Source organism: Ambystoma mexicanum, chromosome 10, assembly GCF_040938575.1.
Source record: "Ambystoma mexicanum isolate Mex_15411 chromosome 10, UKY_AmexF1_1, whole genome shotgun sequence".
NCBI lineage: Eukaryota > Metazoa > Chordata > Amphibia > Caudata > Ambystomatidae > Ambystoma > Ambystoma mexicanum.
Window position 1 is genome coordinate 1,627,707,010 of NC_090932.1, and position 22,160 is coordinate 1,627,729,169.

At 44.2% G+C, this 22,160-nt stretch overlaps 1 long non-coding RNA gene across 1 annotated transcript in view; it reads left to right on the plus strand.

Annotated features, from left to right (window-relative positions):
* LOC138492689 (uncharacterized) overlaps nucleotides 1-22,160 on the plus strand; it is a 60,105-nt gene that overhangs the window by 32,511 nt on the left and 5,434 nt on the right. Inside the window, exon 2 of the long non-coding RNA XR_011276250.1 lies at nucleotides 4,475-4,689. This is a non-coding gene — a long non-coding RNA (uncharacterized lncRNA). The remainder of the gene's footprint in view (nucleotides 1-4,474; nucleotides 4,690-22,160) is intronic.

A 22,160-nucleotide genomic window follows, 5' to 3' on the forward strand; every position in this document is an offset into this window, starting at 1 on the left:
CTCCCACTCCTGTTCATGCCTGCTATATATACGAACCAGCTTGCTAACATGTAAATCTGTATAATGTATATATGCTCAATGAATATTCCTGTAATCTAGAATGTATATTTTGTAACCTATCTTTGCAACCTAATTGTGTAATTTAAGAAATGTGCCCAGATGCCTCGGGGCTTGGTGTGCTTTACAAATAAACAAAAAACAAATGTTATTTTGTTTTATTTACTGTGCACTTTATAGTATAAACATTACTTATTAAAGGTTTCAAGTGACTGTTTTGTCTTTGTTGCAGGGTGTAAGCATTTGCTTATTTTTGTAGCATGACGCGAGGCGATGTATTAGTTTGTTTGCCCATGTGTAGTTCCCCAGCCCGGTAAGCCTCAGATGGGGTGTAATGTCCTATAGCCACCTCTATGTGAAGTGATATTGTAGAAACCACAAAAGGATTTAACGAGCCCGGGTCACCTTGCATGCTGCACATTTTTGCTGGTTGTCTATTAGAACATCTGGACCTCACTAAATCCTTAGTCTCTTCATCCAAAAAGAAGCTACCTGGCTGGGGCCTTCATCAGATACCGTGCAAACTCGAGAGTTTTCTCTAAATAAATAAGAGGTTTTAAACATGCAGGCACATGCATGGGAGTGGATTCTGATGGCGGGAGGGTCGCAGGGCCCTGCAAATGGATGATGCACGCCTTGTGTAGAGGGAAACGGGCTGCAGTGGGGACTTGCTAGCAAAAATGCAATAGGTTTTTATAACGGAGTGCCTTTACTGTGGCATTGTGAACTTACTTGTACACTTTACACTTCTGAGTACAATGAGAATAGCTCACTTTATTGCGATTCTGTTCCAGAGAGAGGACAAAAGGATGCACACCACCAATCTAAGTTATGAAGGTGTATTCTGCATAAACATATGGCAAAAATAAGTTCCGAAGGGTTCTTAACGGTCATCCCCAAAAGAAAAATTCAACAATGGGTGGAAGCCATTGAATGCCAATGGGGTTGGGGGTTGAGGGAGGGAGGGGGGAGGGAGGATCCCCTTCCTGAGAACCTACCCAAGTCTCTAAATCTTGAAGGTAGCAACAACTCTACAGCAAACCAGCCTCTGTATAAACAAGGAATGGAGTTGGTGCTTGAGCCATACCTTGATGCTTTGACGTTCCAGAACTCTGCATAAATGATTCCAGCTAATTAAATGTATTAATCTACTAGGGTTTTAGAATGCAACTATAACTTCAGTAGAGGAAGTTGGCTCTTTGGGGCTATGGTTTTTGATGTTATTTTGCATGCATGTAAAATCCCTGACCTCCAAACGCTGAACCTTAAACCGCTCTCTTAATCCTTGCGGAGGCCCGCTCTATTTAATGTCACTTCCCACTTTCACAATGCTCGTCCAGCAAACAGTCTACATCTTGGGGTTCTCTTTTGACTAATGTTGAATTGCAGCAGCACACTTTTTACCACCCTAGACACAATACAACATTGATATCGCATCAATTCTTCCCACTCCTCCCTTATATAATTCTTACTTTAAGCCGGGACCCACTATCTCCTGAGAAAGTACTAAATGTAGAAACCATTTTCTTTTTTTGGAGGAACCTCCAAAGGCTCTAAAACGCTGGTATCAATTATGATGGTGAATATGTGTCCTACATGTTGACTTCTTCCTGTATGATTTCCCACTCCCGACAATTATCCTCAAGCATCACACTCCCCCCCCCCCCCCCACTCCACCCTGTGCTCATTTCCATTATTCTGATATATTTACTATAATCCAAATCATCTAGGAGGGTGCGGTGGTCTGAACATGCATCCCAACTACAGGAAACAAGGGAGGAGTCTGAAACTCTGCAGTCCTTTGTCTTTTGGCATGCCTGCCTGGAATTAGTTCCGACTGGGAGTCTGGCTGTCCAAAAAGGACTGCCCCTCCCCAAAGTTTGAATGTAACGTGAGTGCTGATTGGCTGGGTTCCTAGATACATTTCTTGGATTCTGAGGCTGAAGATAAGTCAACCACTAGAGTTGAATCCAATGAGGAAGAAGAAGAGAAGTTAGTTACTTCCAGTGAACGGTGATGCCTTCTGAGTGCCTGTTGCATGGAAGAAAGGGTCAGCACAGCAGCAAAGGAGCCCCAAAGAGGACGACTATGACCCTTGGACTAGGGGACCAAACAGTCTTAAGACCTGCATTTCAAACCATCCCACAAGCATCTGTGACCTTCCTGACCTTCCTGGGCTGCAAACCGCCAATACCCTGGGACCTCGAGGCTGGGTGCTGTGCATTGTGTTCCAAAGAACAAATCTCTCTGAAACGTTGGAATTCTTCCAGACTTCCAGAGGCAAGATTCCAATCCTTGAAGTCCCCTTGCAGAGTGCTGGACTGAGAAAGAGAGGTGAATCGTTTGGACGACAACCGTTCTTCATCTGGTGTCTTGAAAAGGGCAACAAAATCACTGAGCCCTGAGAAGCACCAAAGAATCCTTTTGTAGAGGAGCGGATGTGTACGTCATTGATAGAACCCACTCCTGACATACTGGATGAAGAACAAGACACTGCATGACACCAGGTATCATTTCAATACTGCATCGGGTGTATGAGAGACGTTATGCACTCAGACAACCATACTGAATGTACCTTCGAACTGAAGTGGTAGCAGGAGATTTGCAAACACCACTGAATATCGAAGAGCTGTAAAGGAAATCTGACAGGTGCAAAGTGGTCATAAGGAGAAGACACGATGAGGCACTAAAACAATATAAGAACACTTAAAGAATTAAGATGTAACGGAAGGAACAAGAGTAAACCTACATACAAGTGAGAAGAAACCATATATACACAGAAGATAAGCAACCAGATGAGTAGTAAAGGTATATACGCATAAATACAAGGTAGATGAGTCACATAGAAGCTTGCTGCAATATAAAATATAAAATGGGTAAATCAACCATGTTGAAAAGATGGACGTCGGCTCTGAATAATAGTATGTGAAAAGCTTGAAGGAGAGAGACCAGAGCCGCAGAGCTGACAGACACTGGATATGGATTTGCACACCAACAAAGGATAGCTGTTTGCCAGAGATCAAAGATGCCACAGCAAGAAGCAAACGTAGAGTATATAGGGAGTCAACGAGTATAAGCAATATACACAGGACATATTTCTCTTAGATTAAGTGAATAAGCGAACATTTATGAATGCCAAGTATTGAACAATTAAAGATGCAGAAAGCATATGTGAATCGGACCAGCCGAGTCTCGAGAGGCTGAAGAGAGTCATGACACCCAGGATAATTGAATCAAAAAGCATTAAATAGAAAGGCGAGATGGACAAAATCATGGTAGAAAACCAATTCATAAGTCCCAGATAAAGATAACGGTGTACCTTAACTCCCCTTAATGTTCCAGAGAAGAGAATATCCAGCGAGGTAGAGTACAAAGAAGCAGCCTTGGCTTATGAGACATGGTAGACTAATTGGGCAAGTGGGGAGTAGTCTGATGATGTTCTCTGCACTTGGGTTTCAATTTGCTTACATGCTGCTAATGAGCCGAATGCCCAAGGTTGGGAGAGAATACCAACCAATCAGAGGACCTATGCAATGTTGAGCATACATTGTTGCAGGTGCTAATCTGCTGTCATGCTGCTATAATCTGTATATGTAGAGGGAAGTTCAAAGCATGCCTGCCAGATGAGGGTCAGCTAATGGTGTTACTAACACTTATCGAAACTATGTAGATCTGTTCCCCTAATCCCTTCGTCTGATAGGTTTTATTATTTGCCATGTATGATGATGACATAGCTGATGCACATCGAGGTATAAAGCCTTTGTGTAAACAAAATGTGATTGAGAGTTTGTGGAATATGATTAGCTGTTTTCCAGGTTTCCCTACTTTATTGAATTGATAATAAAGTAGTATTTTGCCATATTCTTTGAGCCGGACTGGTTATTTGGCCCCGAGATCATTTATTATGGTAATCCCATTTGTCTACGCCACACATCATTGCGTCCTAGCAGAATAACGCCATCGCACTGTTGTCATCCCACGGTTCAACCAACAAAGGGCAGGTGGAGTCAGTTTCCCAGACCTTGCTGCAAAAAAATGGAATGCACTTCCTATTTCCATAAGAGAAGAACCTTCCTTCTCGCTTTTCTGCAACAAGGTCAAAGCCTGGTTCTTAGATCAGGACCATGACCTACCCACCTCATAAAACTGCCTCTATAATATTGAGGGTATTGTATATTCCACCAATGTCACTACTGTATATATTATTTGCCATTGCTTGTATATATTTTTGACTGAATAATATGCTTTTTTCTTCTCTATCATACTATGCACTGCTATGTCTATCAACTTTTATTGTTATTATTTGTACATTCATGACTGTATAACATGCAGGTTTGAGCGCCCAGATGCCCCAGGGTTTTGTCTGCGCTAAACAAATAAATACAAATACATTTTGGTAATGATGTGGATGTTTCAGATCCAGACCCTCGGATGCTCGATGTCTTCCACCATTAGCCGGAAGATTGCAGAGTTTCCTGTGGTGAAGTGGTAGTGCAACACGTGACTTGAGATGGTTGGCAGGTGCCCTTTGAAGAAATCTCTGTCCGGGGTCTGCAGGCGCCCCATGGACTGAAGGTGAAGTGGTCGATTGGAGAAGAGTCGATACCGAAGGGCTGGAACAGAATAACGGATGTAAGTAGAAGCATCGAAAAGGAGAGATAGATAGAGAGAGAGAAAGAAAAAGAGAAAAAAGGATTTATTAGGGAAAAGGAGAATACCTCAAGGAGGGAGAAGGGAATGCACCAACTCCAGAACTGAGTATTATTTAAGGGATTCCTGCAGCCAAAGAAGCACGCGAAACACACTCCAAAATGGAGTGAAATAGAGATGAAGTCTGTCTATCAGGAGAATAAGACGAGACAATTTTAGAAAAAGTGTGCACACATGTTTGGGGGTTTGAAACAAATATCGGTGTAAACAATATATTGCCGTGTTTTGTATTAGTGGTGATCAAATAGGTTGAAAGCTTAAACTATAAGAACGATAGCAATACAATTTGACAAAGTTATTCGACCCTATAGAAGTAAGCGATTGGTGCCAATAAAACCTACAAGGGTAGTATTTGAGGACAAATAGAATAAAATAAGATTTTTAATGGATATTGTTGTACAGACTTGGAAATTGTTTGAAGAAATAGTTTTTGGGAAATGGGCGGTGAATGATGGTGCTGGCCTAAAGTGAGTGATGAAGTGTGATTAAATACATAGTAAACAAAAAACGTAAGTATTGACAGTTAAAAACGACTCCTCATTCTGGGCACACTCCCCTTTAACATTTATGCAGGACATTACCATATTACACACCTAAGTTTAGAAAGTATCATGATGAGGGGGTAACAGGCCTGACTAATAAAACACTTATTTTTATTTTATTTATTTATTGCATTTAAATTGTACAACCATTTTTTTTTTAGCAATGTGCTTTGAATTAGTGTTTAAAACAATGTGTTTCTAACTCAAGACCAAAACAAATCAATTCAAGCCAGATTCAAATTCAGCTCATTGGGCCTGTCTCAAAAGGCATTTCATCAAGGAAATGAACTAGTGCAGTTAAATTTTTAATTCAAAGTCCTTTTTTAGCAAATTCCACCAGGCCAACGGATCTGCGGTTATAAATTCAGAGAACAGATGTCTGAAATATTATTACGTAAGTCTCTCGACTCAGGACACCCCGTCACGATGTGAACCAGGGTTTCAATCTCATTGATATTATTGCAAAATAGACAATGGTTTTCTTTAGACGGACCCCGGACTGCCTGGATCTCGTTTGTGAAATATAGATTCAGGCACACTTGCAGAAATTGGGCCCTTACTTTTTTGTCCGGAAATTGTTTCAAGTATGGACAGACAGTGTTCAGTTTCCAACCTTCTGAGAGCAAGTGCGTTACCAATCGGTAGCAACTGTCGGCTTCCAAAGTTTGAATCCAGTCATAGGTTTTTAACTTTACTTTAACTCGAGTGGGATTTGTCACCAATTGTCCAAGACGACTCCCAATGTCGTTTAAACATGTTGGCATATGCAGGGACCAGTCCCGCAAAGATGGATTATCGTCCTGCGTTGTTTCGTTGTAGATTAGGTCCAGTATTGGTGGACTCTAGGTGGCAAAACGTTTACCCAAAAATAAATCTGTTCCAGGTAACGGTGCATCTCAACGATGGGAGGCGCAGTTCTCGACGAAGGATAGCGATCCGGGGGGACTGTGGAACACCCAGCAACCGTTTCCAAAAGACCCCCTCCAGGTGGGTCCACAAGGGCTCTGAGAAGTTTAAACATAGCGTTAGCTCCATAGGTTACTGCTGGAATTACTTTTGCTATGTAAATTCGAACAACAGGAAGAATAGAAAAACACGCACATTTTCTGTTTATTACACAAGCCTGGCTGGTTAGGGTTTTCATTTTTTCAGAAAGGTGGGATAACATGGGAGCTTCAGATCTTAAGTTGCTTAACCAAACACCCAGGTATTTGAAAGATTCTACATGTTCGATATTCTTGCCACTAATGTGCCATATGGGGCGGTTCTTCGATTGAATGGATTAGCCAAAGCTCATGCATTTTGTCTTCCTTTTGTTCATCTCGAGCCCATTTTGAGCAATGTAATTTTGGAGGGCATTGAGTTGCCTCTGTAGGCCCACCGGAGTCTGGTCGATGAGTACTACGTCATCAGCGTATAACAATCGAGATAAGTGGGCGCCACCCACCTAAGGGGGAAAAAATCTTATGCGCTGGAAGGTGTTGGGCATGTCTTCCAAGTAAATGTTGAAGAGAGCCGGAGCCATTGGGCACCCCTGTTTCACACCTCTCAAGGTCTTGATTTCTTTAGACAAAAGCCTGGCTTGGCTTAGTCAAACTCTCCGAAAGGTGTCTCAGTGCATGGCCTTAATGGGTTCAAGGATGGCCGAAGGGAAGTTCTTCTTCATTTTTGACCAGAGCAGACCTCTGTCTACCTGGTCAAAAGCCTGGACCAAGTCCACGAATACCATATAGATCTTAGTTTTTCGTCTCCGTGAGTTTTCCTTCAAGGTTTGCAGCAGGAAGATGTTGACAGACATGCCCAAACCCTTCACGAAACCAGATTGAAAAGGATCGTGGCTATCTGTAGATCGGCACCAGCCATGGAAGTGATCCAAGAGAATCGTGCCATACAGTTTACCAATAACGTTGAGAGCGATAGGGCGATAGTTCTTTGGGTCATTCCGATCACCTTTTTTGTGAATCGGCACCACTATCGCTCGCCTCCATGAACTGGGAACTTATGCCGTTGCCTCAAGAAGGCTTGTTATCAAAAAGAGTACTGCGACGCATGACAACATACTTACATGCTACGTTTACAGGGAAGAACCATCACAGCCTCAATGTTGCAGGAGCTCTTTCGACACCCGCCGCACTGCAGAAGCAGCTACCACACGGGATCCCATTTCGAGCTGGAAGGTAAGCTTGAGGCATAATTATCATGTGCCCATAAGCCCCTCCACGACGTGTCAAATCTACAACGAATTTGCCCTTATTTGGCTTTGGCATCTGTTTACAGCATTATTTGCACTTAAGTTCATGCTACCACAGCATTATTTTGCTAGCTTGCAGCCAAATTGGAGTATATCTCAATTGCAGACCACGAAGAGCCCATCTGGCTAAAATGGCCGCCACATAAATCTCCATTCTCTGCAAGTCTTCCTGAGCCCTGAGGCGAGCGCCGGCCCATGCAGTAAGGCACAGGCAAGAAGGCTCCCTGTCCCGAGCCTGTCCCGAGCGTGTCCACAGCCGTACACGCTGAGAGCCAGACCCCCAGCCCAGGTTGGCCCGGCCATGGCTGCCTCTTGTTGTCCCAATTCATACAACTAAGGTAATCTCCGTTCCATTGTAGTATCGTCTTACAGGGCTGATCATTTGCTGCCTAAGCTGTTTGTTGATGCCCACGTCATATTGCTATTGGCTCACCGGAGTCGGTGCATACCTAATCCAACACTAACATCAAGCTCCCGACGCCATCATTTTATACAAACAAGCAAAGTTCCTGCACTGCCTACTTATTGATTCACGTTCACCATGATACACTGTCACCTGCTGTTTTTCCAACATAAAGTAAATGTGTACACTACAAAACCAATTTTGTTACATTGAAAACGAAATTCTGCCTCTGTTTTGTTCGCTCTGTTGCGTATACTATATTATGTAACCTGCCTCCTTTTAACTGCACCCTTAAATGCACGACTTCTCCACAAGTGTCATCATACCCATCTGACTTGTGCCACCACAATTCACGTTAAACAGCATTTTGCATAACCCTGTGTCTATTTGCTACTTAATCCTGATTCTATGACAAGACAGGAGGCTCGCATTATGCTTTATCTTTCTTTAATACTGCCACAACAGCTTTTCAACTTCTACTTTTAAACATCTACCTTTGTGCTTTTTAAAAAATTTTTTTTTACAAAAATAAAATAGCCAATCCGAAGTTTAAAAGTTTCAAACCAGAGTCTTGCATCTCGAAAAAACTCTCAAACACAAACTCCCATGAACCTCCAGGAGTGCAGTAGTCCTGACCCTATCCCATGCTCCAATGCGGTGATAGGTCATCCCATAAGAACCCTACTGTCCCAGGTCCTTTCCTCTTTCTTTTTGCTGCCATGAGATAAGTACATCATAATTCACTCTCTTGTTTAAGTTAATAGCTATAGCAGCGTAGTATAGAACTTTCCATGAGAAGCGCGAATGTGAACTATTTATCAGAAAGTAAATACAATTCTTACAGTGAACTAAAGTGTGCTTCAGTGCATTCGTTTCGTTTTTCTCTCACGCGTTCGCTTCAGGCACTGCGAGATATTTCTGTGAAGAGGAGGCGGGGCAGGCACCGCGAGCGAACGCGCTCGCCTCAAGCTCCCTGCCCCGCTCCTCGGTTCCGCGCAGTCGAACATGACGTGCGACAGGACCCAGGGGAGCGGGAGGAACTGAATTCCCGTCATCCCCTGGGAGGTCTTCCGCCGGCAGCGCAAAGTTTTCATTGCATTGCGTATGCTGAGTGAGGAGAAAAGCAGAGTGACACGGTCTTGAAGAAGAAAAAAAAAAGTATAATCAAATTTTCCACCGGAGCAAAAAGGGATTCAGACAGAATTGTCAAAGGTGACTAACTTTGATCCCTTGCTGACAGCACAGCAGTTAGCCTTGCTAACACTATGGCTCAATACAAAAGTCCCGGGGCTACTCCTTCTACCTCGCCAAAATGGTCAGAAGAGGAGTGGGAAGAAAGTCCTTACCAACAGGACTCACACCTGTCTCAGAGCTTCAAGCAAGTACTAGGAGATTCCTTGACCAGAGCGGTGTCTCAAGGAATGCAGCCTATTACCCAAAGGCTGGATATACTGGAAGCTGTTTTTAACAAGCAGCAAGTTCTGCTTGCAAAAAAGAGAAAGGCAGAATGCCAAGATAAAGAGCTGTCAGCCAGACACCCCGAAGATGGGGTTGAACCCAGGGGGAGGAAAGCGGCTCGCAAGAGTAAACACTCTGTGACCCCCCCCCCCCGAGCAATCTGGATAGGGAGGATTCCACTCCCCAAGAGAATTAAAAGATTCTTAAAAGAGCCTTCCTGGAGAAGAAAAGAATCCAGGACAGACCCCCTACCCAAGGGGTGAGTAATCCAGGGGACAACGATGAAGGCTACATGCCGGATGATGAGGGTGAGGAGGTAGAAGAGGATCACCTTTACGAAGAGGAGATAGATCCTCAAGAAGCTGAGAGTTCAACAGATATGTTTGACCCGGAGGCTATCGGACACCCTAAGTCATCAGAGTGGGTCCCATCACCCAAAGTGGCAGCCTACATGGCTCAACGTATACGCAAGCCACTGGATAGAGAAATAAGATCGCGGATGCGTTCGGAATGCCCTAGACCGGAGTTGCCAGGCAAGCTGGCCGACACTCCTGAACTTGACCCCAAATGGTCACCTTCGTTACAAAGACGGCGAAAGACATACGTAAGGGCGTAGACCGAGCCTGGCGATGGTGCCAAGATAAGCTCCTCGACTTAGCCGGCCAATTGGCAAAGATAATGGATCTCGCGGAGAAAGCGAAGGACACAGGTGCTCCTGTAGATGCTTCCGTGTTAGCCAGTTGGGCTCAGAGAGCTGTATGCATCTTGGGAAACGCGAACTGTGCACTATCAGCCAAGAGAAGGAGAGGTGTTCTTCTTAAAGGCATGGTCTAGTAAAAATTTGAATTGTCCCTATGGGTCGGCCATGTTTTTTTAAGCCTAAGTGGCTCGATTTTAGAAAACTTTCCTATGGACCTTACCCGAGTTTTCGTCCATTAAACGCACGCGAAAACAAGCACCAGGGCGCCGTCATTTTTTGATAATCCTATCACTTGCCGCATCGCTCCGGCTGACCTGCATTTGCGGCACTAAATCAATTCCCCCGCCCCTGAGCCTGACATTATCCAAACATTCATATTCCCCGCCTCTCTCCATGACGTTACTGTGCTGCGTAGGCAAATGCGCCCAGTCGTCTTCTACGCGACTCCACACAGAACCCGGAAACCAACACAGACCATCTCACAACACAGCGCGCCACAATTCGGAATATGAAACTGGACTTTAAATTCAACCAGCAACACGGTACATTTGGTAAAGTACATTTGTTTTACATTAAATGTTTAGAGAATATTCAGCAATTGCCATATGAACTCCGAAAGCCATTTATTTTCTTTTATCTGTATCCGCCATGGTACACAGGGTGTTGCTTTTCGTTTGGAAGCACGGTGAACCACAAGGCTGTTCCATCAACTAGGCACTAGTCCATCGTAAAGGTTGATATGTTGCTTCTAGCCACTAGTACAGCGTAAGGGCATGTGGGCCCTTGGCGATCGTCCCATAAAATTGTCAGTGTGCTCCAGTTGTTCACACAAAGCTGCAGGTGTCTGCTGTAAAAGCCATCTGCTGGTGTCTCAAACCGATGGCAGTAGCAGAAGGGGGAGCAAATACCTGTTATGAAAACAAAAAAATTATAATTAGTCTCGCCAGCCGATCTTCATTAATATTACTTATTATATTTATTACAGCTGATCAGAAACTATTTGCTTGCAAGGATAGTTCAATGGAGTATGTTCGGCTCTAAAATCAATACGAAAAATAACAAAATAAATCGAGGCCAACACACAATGATAAACGACAGTTAGTCTACATGCGTGAGGAATGATATGATATATGATATGGCATTTGTAACGCGCCTATACTCGAGTGTTTCTAGGCGCGACAAGGCAGGTGGGGAACAAAGGCAGACAGACAACAATCCTACTAGGCCAGGTGTCTTTCTGATCGCGCATGGGGAAGGGAGGAGGGGGGGGGGGGAAAGTGCTGTACATGGTTAGTTGAATACAAATTAAATAATAGGGCCAGCTGGTGGCAAGTGCAAAGTAAATGCCGGGAGAAGGGCCTGAAGGATACAGAGACAGTCCCGTAGTGCAGGTAGGCAGTGCAGGGAAAAGTGGCTGGGCCAAGGACCGAGATCGGTGAGACCAGTGGACCTGCATGCCCATGTGCCCACTACGAACACGTTTTCCTTGCTTTTCCTAGCTCTTCATTCATTCATTTATTCATGCATCCATTCATTAAATCTTCATTCCGTTATAAAAGCGTGTAAAGATTTACTTACATTATATTTGAAATTTCCATTGTGTCTCTTCATAATGCAGTCTGTAAAACGGACCATGCTCTTGAAAATGATTTTTTGTATACTGAACTAAAATGAAACTCGGTCTAGTTTCTGAATTTTCTGCCTTATCGTCTCTTAAGTTATTGCGCACCCCCTTCAAATGTAGTTCTTTCGGCATGGTCCCTGTCTCAAGGTCAAAAAAACAATAGACCCTTATACTTCCAGTGCGACTTGTGGGCCTCATCTGGGCGCGAGCTGAAAATCAAAGCCGCTGTCCTTCGCATTCTATATTTGCAACATCAAGTAGTATAGGCATCTGTGAGAACTTGAAGTTTAGAATCCGTCTATGTAGTGCGCCTCAATGTGCAAATGCGAACTGGCTTCTCTCCCAAATGCCACGGCCCACTTGGCTGGCGCGTTCTAAGTGCCCCAATTTTGTCCCCGTTGTCTGCGAGCTTTGCAGCCCAAATTGAGACATTTAATTTTTGGCGGAAGGTCAGGGAAAGTATGAAGTACCACAGGAGTTGAGTTAAAAGTGAGATTTATTGTTTGTTTGTTTTTTATTATTTGCAATACGCAAACCTCCCCTCCGTTAACAGTGCGCAGCATTTACATGTACATGAGATGAGACATGAGAAAAATATATACATACACATATATGAGGTGAATAGAGAGAATTCAAAGATGACACCCAGCTTGTTTGCCACCCATGATGGTGAAGGTAGGGGTTAGGGTTACAGGTACACTGTACAATAACATTTATTTACAAAAAGACAATCGTATTGCAATTATTTAAACCGGGATTTGTACTTCACAATCAGCTGTGCATCGGGTGGGCATGGCACAGTCGCAATGTTCGGTGGCAATGGATCACTGCTCTGCATAGAAACGTCCAAAATTCCATATCTGTGCTTCTCTAACAGAGCAACAATAAGGCCTTTCACAAAGTCGAACTGCATTTCATCATAGACTGGTTTTATCACCCATTGCTTACTTCGTTTTGAAAACACCTTAGTGTAGCGAGGCATCCTTACTTTACCCCTAGTCCTAGATTGTTCACGCCCGACATTGCTGTTATGGGCCAAGACCGCTAGTAGAGTGCGATGTTTCATGCCCCGAAAGCTAAAATGCAAGCGCTTTGGCCTGTACTTTAGGCACATATTGTGGAACACCTCCAAATCTCCTGTGTGACAGAATTCTGTCAGTCCTCTCAAATCTCTTGATATAGTTTTGTCGAAAACAATCTTCTCAATGGCTTTGTGTGTCGGTGAAGATGGAATCAACCACTTCTTCTTCCGTGCCTCTTCTGGAGACAAAGGGCCATGTTCGCATTGGTGGAAATGTTGATTTGCTGTCCAGCGGTGAACGTTGGTACAGTGGTGCATCAGTGACCGCCATTTTTCAAGTAGTATTTCCACTGACCCTTCACAAGTTTTTGAGCTCCACCAAAGATGGTTGGAGATAGAATGGGACCGCTGCAAAATACTTTCAAAACCTTTTTTTTCCCTGCAGCCGCGATTTTCTTATTGATTGATTTAGCAAGATGCCATACGTCAAATTGATGTTTAATATGTGCGAACTGCTCTCTCATTGTCTTGGCAATTGAAATGTGTCTATCCGTGGCTATGAGGTCGATGTGCATTCCCCTTGATTGTAGATATTCCACTGATTTTATAAATCCTAGTTTCTCCATGGCCACTGATGTTGTACATTGTGTTACCTGCATGACCACCGAACTCACAATTTTCTTACTATCCATGTCCTGAAAGTGGTAGGTGCAGTACTTGGCAGAAAATCCAGGGCTGTCGCACTGTCCATCGCCGGCTAGCCTAAATCGTTTGCCTTCGAATGTACTTGCTAAAGACAATTGTTCAATTTTCCAAGCATCACTAATGGCCGGAAACAGATAATCACGTTGGTATATGTAGTACAGCGCTTTAGAAATGAAATGGAGTCCCACAAACTGAAAGAAAGCCTCTAACTTTCTAAAACTGGAGCCACTAAAAAGTGATGCAGCTGCACACAGTAGATTGCCTGCTGGCAGTTTCCCCAGCATCGGTTGTGCAGACCATGAGAACCTATGATTTAATCTACAGGCGGCATTTATTTTGACTTTACTGCCTTTTATTTGATGAGTCACATTAATCAATGGCTTCCCACATACTTTCCCTCTAATGGAATGCACACATTTCAGCATACTTATAATTTCCATCAAACAACTGTCGAATACAATGTATTTGCTCTCTTTCATTAGACTGTCATCCTGCGTCAACGTTGTTTCGGCCTGTGACGTTGTGGAGATTTCAACACATTGGAAAGTAATATCGCTGATATCAAGTTCTGATGCGTCTATGGATGCTGCGGCTGGTTCATTCTCTGTCATTTCGACATCTATTACTTCAACATTGATGGGAGAACACAACAATGTCGACAGGTTTTTTTGGTGGCAAATTTTTGGCAGGTGTAGATTGTGTGAATTGATCTGCAACTACTTCAGAGCTATCTTCAATACATTCAATAACATCTTTTTGTGGTGGTGCGGTCGCACTGTAGCTATGGTCCAATGCAACTTTGCTGTAGTCTCCAAACACAGTTAATTCATGTTCTGGCCATTGGACATGAGCATCTCGAGCCTGAACACGCCTCGCCTCAATTAATAGTTCCTCCATAGTGTACACGGTCTGGCAAGCCACATCTCTCATTCACTTCACTGTCTGTGTATGTATAGTTCTGACACCCACGGGTAACTGGAGGAGAGATTGGAAAAGGGATGTTCAATTTAAACACAAGATAAAGTGTAGTACAATTGACTGGAAAAAAACATAAAATAGTCCCCAGCACAAACATTTTTTTACAGTTGAACTGTTTGTAACTAAACTTTTTTTGGTTTTTTTTCTTAGCAACTTTTTTGACTCGACCTTCAACATCTGCACTCTGTAGCTCCGATTCGTCTCCGCATGTCCTCCCTTCCTCTTGCGCTGCAACGACTATATTTTCTCTATCCGCATAGACAGCATGGAATGAGGCTCCATCGTCTCCCTGAAACATAGTACTTTCATTACTATGTATCAAAATATTGTTAGCATAAAACACACGTGAGGACAAACACACGGGTACATCTCAATAGCCAAACACGATTTAAACATTGTGTGCAACAATCAAACGACAAGTATTCGACCAGTGATGATCTATTTCGATGGAGCTGTCAGTATCCATACCTCTGGCTCTGCATGGACTGCCATGAATGGTTGTATTGGAGAGGAGGCATCCGCATCTCCCTGAAACACAGTACCTGCATTAGTATGCTTTTCAATATTGGAAACACAACACACGCTTGGGGTCGACGGCACAGGTATATATAAAGAGATAATCACAAATGATGCATTGTCCAAAAGAATCAAGGAAAATCTAAATATGATCACATTTCATTGACTTATTTCTCCGATTCCTTTACATCTGCATCATCTAAATGAGATGTTGTGATTGTGGTGGAAGCTCCGTCGTCTCCCTGAAACACAGTGTCATGACCACTGCTTCCAAGGAGTCAGGACTTACCCAACATCCTTGGAAGCAGGCTCATAACATATACTATCGGCACCAGCAAGTCCCAATAGGGACCTTTTGGACCTTGTCCTGGCACCGGTGGTGCCAGGCTCATAGCATGGACCCGTCCCGGCACAGGAAGCGCCGGGCTCATAACAAGTGTGAAAGTGCTTGGGTGGACCTACCTGCAACAGACCATGCTGCTTACTTACCAGCAAGATGATGTTTCACTCTCTTCTGGCAGGGACTACTTTTCCTTCTGGGAGGGGCAGGCACCACTCCCTGGATCATTGATGCAGAATTTTTGGGATTTATTTTGTCACCTAATGGAGTCCACATGGACTCAAGAAAAGTGGACGCTATCATTAAGTGGCCCTCACCAACGTCTGTGAAAGGAGTTCAAAGCATGTTGGGCTTCGCCAACTTTTATCGTAGATTTATTCCTGATTTTTCTCAAGTAGTCCAACCCATTACTGCCCTTCTCAGAAAGAATAAACATTTCGAGTGGTCAACGGAGGCTGAACAAGCTTTTCAGGAACTAAAAACAAAATTCACCTCGGCTCCAGTTTTAAAACATCTTCGCCCGGAACTTCCTTATATCGTGGAGACTGATGCTTCCAGTCTCGCAGTGGGAGCAGTGCTCTCGCAAAGAGACCCAGAAACAAACCAGTTACACCCAGTAGCATTTTGGTCCCGCAAATTTTCGGCTCCCGAAATCAACTATACCATTACAGATAAGGAACTTTTGGCTATTAAGTCCACCTTTAAAGCCTGGCGGCATTATCTCCTGGGAGCCCGACACACAGTCACCGTCATCACGGATCATCGTAATTTACAGTACCTTAAATCAGCCAAAGCTCAATCCTCTAGACAACTTCGCTGGGCATTATTTTTTGCCGAATTCGACTTTGTGATAATTTACCGACCAGGCAACAAGAATGGTAAAGCATATGCTCTCTCCCGAATTGGAGTAGATGAACTCACGACCAATCCTGAACCAGTATCCATAATTCCGGAACAGAGAATCCTGGGTTTGATAAGTGCACAATCCATTGAAGACATTGAAGCTAAAGTTAAAGAACTGCAAGACTGGCAACTCAAGGGAAAAGATTTCACAATGGATAAGAACTTACTATACTTTCGAGGAAGATTATATCTACCATGTACCGATTTACAAAGACAGATGATCTCTTGTTACCATGACTCCTTAATGGAAGGACATCCCGGCATTGCCAAAACGTCGGAAAAGATAAAAAGACATTTCTGGTGGCCGTCTTGGAGAAAGGACATTAAGGATTTCATAAATTCCTGTGGTGTGTGCGCTCAAAGCAAAAGCCAGAAGGAGAAGCCAGCACGTCTCTTACATCCAATAGACATTCCTCCACACCCATGGCATACTCTCTCCATGGACTTCATCACGGATTTACCACCATGCTCCAGATTTAATACAATCTTAGTGATTGTGGACCTATTCTCGAAGATGGCTCATTTTATCCCATTGAAAGGGTTACCTACAGCTTCAATTCTGGCCCGAGAGTTCCTCGAAAACATTGTTCGGTTGCACGGCTTTCCTTCAGTTTTAATCTCCGATAGAGGAAGTCAATTTATTTCCCACTTCTGGCGGAGTTGTTGTCGCCTAGCCCAAATTGACGTAAGGCTTTCAACCAGCCATCATCCCCAGACCGACGGGCAGACCGAGAGGACCAACCAAACCCTGGAACAGTATCTGCGCTGCATGTTACAACAGTCGGAGGGCACTTGGAAAGACATTCTCTGGATTGCGGAGTACGCTTATAATAATTCAGTCCATGCCCGAACCGGAAAAACTCCTTTTTTTTCTTTTATATGGACTCCACCCTCGCACTTCAAATCTTGATCCACCTCAAAATCTTGGGACACCCGCTGTAGATCTGCATTGTACAATCACTCAAGCCTTTAAAGAGGCCACGTCTCACCTTAAGCGGGCCAAGGAACAATACAAGAAGTGTGCGGACATACATCGAAAGGAAGCTCCTCAATATCTTGTGGGAGATCAAGTCTGGCTATCCACCAAACATTTACCTCTAAAAGGACCGCGTACTTTCAATCCGCGATACCTGGGACCTTACCCAATCACTGCCATAATTAATCCAGTGGCAGTTAAATTGGGCCTACCTGCCCATATGAAAATACATCCAGTTTTCCACGTTTCTCTACTGAAACCCTTGCAACCTGGAACCCGTTTGACGAAATCTCCAGACCCTATTCTTGTGGACGGAGAACTGTAATTCGAAATACAAGACATCTTAGACTCCAAGATTTCCAAACCAAAATTATACTATCTGATTGACTGGAAAGGTTATGGCCCCCAGGAACGATCTTGGGAACCGTCGGAACATGTTCTTGCATCCCGTCTGGTTAAGAAGTTTCATCAAACTTTTCCTGATAAACCGAAACCCCCGGAGAAGACGAATTTGGGAGGGGCCTTGAGGGGGGGGTGCTGTCATGACCACTGCTTCCAAGGAGTCAGGACCTACTCAACATCCTTGGAAGCAGGCTCATAACATATACTATCGGCACCAGCAAGTCCCAATAGGGACCTTTTGGACCTTGTCCTGGCACCGGTGGTGCCAGGCTCATAGCATGGACCCGTCCCGGCACAGGAAGCGCCGGGCTCATAAAAAGTGTGAAAGTGCTTGGGTGGACCTACCTGCAGCAGACCATGCTGCTTACTTACCAGCAAGATGATGTTTCACTCTTCTGGCAGGGACTACTTTTCCTTCTGGGTGGGGCAGGCACCACTCCCTGGATCATTGATGCTGGACCCCTTCTGGAAGCAGGAACTCTTTTGCCTGGGCGAGGCTGTGGAAGAAGACACCTAAGCACTCCTATGGACTATTTAAACCACACCCGATTGGTGCAATGTGCTTCGCGTTATTCTGCATCTGCAGCAGGACGCTCACCGTGTCGGCTCCAGCGAATCTTCAGTTCCGGATCCTGTGAATACGAAAAATTACCTGCTGGGAACCAATCCTCAGTCTTCAGCAGCTCCTGCAAAACAAAAGGCACAGGTTAGGCAAAGGCAAAGTTAGCGGTTCAACTTACCCGATCCATCGGCAGCATTCAAGGCGTTTTTTCTGCATATCTCGTCCGGCATCGGGCCTGCAAAGACAAAGAACATTGGTTAGTAACGCTTAGTTACAAAACTGCTTACCTGGCTCCAACTCTGCTCGCGCTGCATTCCGGCACCTGTAAAGACAAAAGAGACATTAAGGTGCATTCTACAGCCCTAGAGCAGCCTTTCTACTTACGTGCCTTCGTATTCACCATCTTCTTGTTACGCTCTCTGCCACGAACCTGGGGGGAGCATCTTCTTCGGCACCGACAGCATCTGAAAGGGAAAAGACATAGACATTAAGGAGATAAGACATTTGAAGAGAGCAATCTAAAGGGAACTTTAATACTTACAAGTCACGCTCGTGCAGCACACAGCGGCATCGCTCTCAACTTACCCTCTGCAATTAAGAGGCTGAACTCCTATCCAGTGAAGTAACTGGACCCAGCGCCCCTGCATGAGACGCAGGATGGAGAGCCCAGCATTCACCTATTTAAGACACCTCACCCTTCAGGTCAAACTTTCGGTGAGAAAGGGGCCAAATCCGGGAGCCAAACGAATCCTACGCCTGACGTTGAAGACGATTTCACCGCCCAGTCAAGACCCGCGCCTCCGAGGGAACCAGGTGAGCGTTACACACAGTACTTGAATTAGTATGGTTTTCAATATTGGAAACATAACATACACTTGGGGTCGAACGCACAGGTACGTATAAAGAGATAACCGCAAATGATGCATTGTCCAAAAGAATCAAGGAAAATCTAAATATGATCACATTTCATCAACTTATTTCTCCGATTTATTTACATCTGCATCATCTAAATTGGATGTTGTGATTGTAGTGGAAGCTTTGTCGTCTCCCTGAAACACAGCACTTGCGTTAATAGGGAAGAAAGTATAGCAAATGGAATCACATTATATGATCACGCATGATGGAGCTGTCATTATCCATACCTCGTGCTGCTGAAGAATATCTATGGATGTTGCAAATGTAGTGCGCACTTCCGAAAGCTGTTGCGCCGATTCGTATACGGATGGTCCCGCTTCCACTTCCCCTGGAATTACTTGAATGTCACGCTCTGCATCAAGTGCAGGGGTTGACGCTCCATCAACTGCCTGAAACATAGTACTTGCATTAGTGAGGATTACAATAGTGAAAACATAACACACACCTGGGGTCGACAGCACAGGTACATATCAACGGCTAAACACGAATGAAACACTGTGTAGAACAATCAAACGACAAGAATTCCAGCTCTGATGATGACGCTCGATGGAGCTGTCAGTATCCATACCTCCTGCTGGTGAAGAACATCTAGAAATGTTGTAGAAGTGGCGGACGCTTCAGCATCTCCCTGAAAGACAGTACTTGCATTAGTATGGATAACACTAATTATAACTGAAAACAAACACCAGTGGACGATAACTAAGGTGTATATCAATTGGAAAGCTCTAACCAAACATTTGGTAAAATAATTACACAATAAAATAAAACTATTACTTGACGTGCATAAAACAAGTCTGTAGCAGATTAGCCTAGTAAGATTACCTGATACGCGCTAGAAGTGGTTGATAACTGCGACCACGTTAAGGATGTAGAATGTTCTTGCTTCAGATTCAAGGGATAGTCAAGAAGTTGTAAAGGTAAATTAATGATTGATAATGAAATGCCAATATTAAAATAGCCATGTAAGGCGACAGAATACTTGAAAAATGCTCAATACAGCACAGTTCCCTGTTCCCATATATATACATTTCGTTTGTGGGTTATGAAATCGAAAAAGAATATATTGATAAATGTCATTATTCAAAAAACTATACTCATATCAATATTGAAATTATTACAAGGGATAGAACACCTACAATATCAATTAATCCGTTCGGATACCTACACACTACCGCAAGGCCTAAAGCTAAATCTGGACACTTGACTCACCGGTGGCGGAATGTGGACGAATAGAGTGGGAATAGCGTTTTCGAGCAATTTCCGTGTCATTCGCCGTTTATTCTTCTTTGTTACCCAAGATGTTGTGTACATGTCCAAGGAAAATTGCCGGCTGCAGATGCTGTATCGATCACCCCTCTTGTCCTGTAAGACTTGTTGGACTCTACTTTCCAGCTCATCCAGTGGATATCCGCAATGTCTGACCCATTCTCTTATTCGATCAACAGTTTTCGGGAATACATGCATTTTAGTGCCTTCAGATTTCGCATGGGTCTTCGAAGGGCAACCGCTAATCGAACAGGCAGGCATTGTTGATAAATCTGAAAAGTAAATATCAACATTATTATACAATCTTCAAGAATAAAGATTTGATACAAAAGTAAATGAATCATACAATGATCAATGCAAGGTTTGTTTTGGTCGCAGGAACTATACCAGTTCATTATGTGCGGCTTAGTATTTGCATAAGTTGCAGAAATGTATAAATGATGTTACTAAAATCTGAACATGTGACTCATCCCTTGGATGTTCTATATTGCACGAGAAGGAAAAATGCTTACATTATAACACTGGACCCCCGAAGGATGCAATTCGATGACAATAGACACAGATGAAAATAAATAGATCTATCGATAGCATAGCAATGGAAACTAAAGTCAATAGCAATGAGACCAATGAACATAACACTATTTTGTACTCAACTCGCAAATAGATAGAAATTTAAAAATATGACTAGGATACATGGCCTTCCTTGACCAACAAACAGTTGGATTCAGCAAGCAGAGCAGTATGTTGCAGGAGAATAGGCGGGTGGCCACAGGTAGCACACTGATGGGTTTGCTCTAAGCGGTCACAGAAGTTCACGGATAGCACGACGACGAGCAGATTAGCGTAGATCTCAGTGGTTGCCAGGTAACACGTTCAGGAGTTGACTTGCAAAGCACAAAGATGTTCTCATGAGACATATCAAGTGGTTTATAAAGTATTAGAAACAGGGGTGTGTTTGTGAATGAATGACGTATGTATGTCGTGGTCTTAGGGGGGCGGCCTGCTTCAAGGGGAGGCCTGGCTGGAGACACAGGGTCTGAGGAGGCCATGTGACCGATGGCCCCTTGGCGTGGGATACCTTTTGAAGTGTACATGTACTTTGGCACCTTGGCCTTTCGCGCCCCTGACAGCCCCCCATGCCAGCGCTCATCCACTGGCGCGAACCGCCTTTGATGGAGGGGGTGGGATGGATGGGCCTGGGGCGTGCAGATAAGGCACAGGAAGACTGCTGAATGGAGACACACTTATGTGATTGCAGGGGGACGGCCTGCTTCAAGGGGAGGCCTGGCTGGAGACACTGGGTCTGAGGAGGCCATGTGACCGATGGCCCCTTGGCGTGGAATACCTTTTGAAGTGTACATGTAGTTTGGCACCTTGGCCTTTCGCGCCCCTGACAGCGCGCATCCACTGGCGCAAACCGCCTTTGATAGAGGGTGGGTGGGATGGATGGGCCTGGGGCGTGCAGATAAGGCACAGGAAGACTGCTGAATGGAGACACACTTATGTGATTGCAGGGGGACGGCCTGCTTCAAGGGGAGGCCTGGCTGGAGACACGGGGTCTGAGGAGGCCATGTGACCGATGGCCCCTTGGGGTGGGATACCTTTTGAAGTGTACATGTAGTTTGGCACCTTGGCCTTTCGCGCCCCTGACAGCCCCCCATGCCAGCGCTCATCCACTGGCGCGAACCGCCTTTATATCAATATATAGTATATCGCCTTTATATCAATGATAGTATATCGTTGCTTATCAATAACAAATGCCACATACCGGAGATTCTTGTGAGCACAGACCCACACTTCAACCGGTGTATTATAGTGGTCAAGACCCTAA